Raw genomic sequence first — 1,837 nt, 5'->3', positions numbered from 1 at the left:
TTAATTTGGTTACTCATTCTGAGTACCATACGAAATACGCAGATACACTTTGCGGGCAGAAAGCAGTATTTTGATGTGTTAAGCCTGGTGGTACATACAGAACCACTGGGCTTTAAAAGGAATTCCAAGGGGAAGCCCTGCCATTCTGTATTACTGTGACGCAGTTTCTCTGCAGCTCCAGTACAATTCGCGATACTGTTTATCTTACCGGGCATAGTAGAAACGGGAGTCATAGTTCTTTGTACACAAGCCTGTTCCTAGTAGAGCGGAAGTATAAGACGTCTGTTTGGAGATAACAACGAATACGCCGCAAGCGAAGAGGCAGGAATACACCCACAGCAGTGAGCAGTACTCTAGTGTGTAAAGAGGCGACAAGAAATCGTTCAGTCTGATTACTCAGCATAATAATATGATTCGATACAATTCAGTTTGAGAAATTCGGAAGTTATTCAATGCGCCGTACTGACATACCCACACCAACGTGTCTCAGTCAGTTATCAGAACGTAGTTTTTCGTAGGCAGCTGATATACATCTGAGAAATTTCCTGCGCCTATAGAACTCGAAAGTTCGCTACCCTTTTCACAAATGGAAGGTATTTGGCTTTATTCTGGGTCACTTGAATTCAATCAACAACACACTTCTCTAGCAATCCTTTCATCTACGCATCATAAGCGAGTTCTCTACTTTGGATTTTCGGACAAAAAGTCTGTAAGTATTTCTCGTTCTCCTCATGCGTGCTATACATGCCATCCATCCCATCCCTCTTATTGTGATCTTCCTTGAAGGACTCTGCTGCATGGAGTTGACTGGTTGGTTGGTTCGTTCGTTCGTTCGTTGGTTCGTTGTTTGGTCGGTCGGTTAGTCACCCTACCATCCGATGGTAATATAATCACGAAGTTGAAAACGTTAAATAATCCACAATAGGCCAGAAGTGGCCGCGGTACAAGGGATTTAGTCCCAACCCACTAGCAATAATAAAAAGCATAAATAATCCATGAACAAGAAAGAGAGAAATCAGGTATAGATTGGTTAAATATCTAGTGGGTAAGACAAGAACGGTGGCAAATTGGTTTCTCCTCACACTGTACAACATGAGATATACCGTATACGTAATATGTATGTTTTTGTACTCACCAATACCCAGCTTTTCTGCTTTGTAACTTTGATTAAATTCACGTTCTATTCTGCCTTATCTTGTAGATTTACATGTCACAAAAATGTTAATCCACTACTTGTAGAAATAAGTGGACAATATTAAATAATCCTTAAGTCTTCCAAAAAGAAAACATCACCATTTTTCGTATGCACACGTGCAACAGTACTCCATAAATACACCGCACCATCCTTCCTTCGACGAACTGACTTTCGCTGCTTCTCTTGTTACAGCTACGCCATATTTACATCTCCAGCAGATACAAACGACACCGGAGTCGACAGTGTCATGTCTCAGAACGCGTTCACTAAGCCTGGGAAGATATGCTGCAATCTGTTAGAGGTAGGTTTCCTTTCCTTCTAGAATGATTACTCTCTGTGGCTAGTGCCCATTCAGAATTAATTCTAAAATGCTGAATCTTACAGACAGTTGGCAATACCTTAAAACTCACGGCCACTGTGATCGGCTTAATGTTGTTTAGTTTTCATACACTTATTTAATAGTGGAAGTACTCCCAGTGTATTAAGTAGCTCTTCAGAGCAGAATTATTCTTGACAAGCTAACGGTCATTCAGCCAGGTAAGAAAAGTATAGTTCCTTGTACATACCCCGGAGGTTCATAACAGTGCTCAAAAGAGCTCGCCACTGAAACTGATCCTGAGCAACATGAATGCTATATATATA

At 41.0% G+C, this 1,837-nt stretch overlaps 1 long non-coding RNA gene across 2 annotated transcripts in view; it reads left to right on the top strand.

Moving 5' to 3' along the window:
* Positions 1–379: 379 nt before the first annotated feature.
* The window catches only part of LOC111871686, a 16,635-nt gene continuing 15,177 nt past the window's right edge, over positions 380–1,837 (top strand). For both annotated transcript variants that reach the window (XR_004513799.1, XR_002844084.2), the window contains exons 1-2: positions 380–709; positions 1,388–1,496. This is a non-coding gene — a long non-coding RNA (uncharacterized LOC111871686). The remainder of the gene's footprint in view (positions 710–1,387; positions 1,497–1,837) is intronic.

The sequence above is a fragment of the Cryptotermes secundus genome, unplaced genomic scaffold, assembly GCF_002891405.2.
Source record: "Cryptotermes secundus unplaced genomic scaffold, Csec_1.0 scaffold262, whole genome shotgun sequence".
Taxonomy (NCBI): Eukaryota; Metazoa; Arthropoda; class Insecta; order Blattodea; family Kalotermitidae; genus Cryptotermes; species Cryptotermes secundus.
This window is presented reverse-complemented; position numbering and strand designations above follow the sequence as displayed.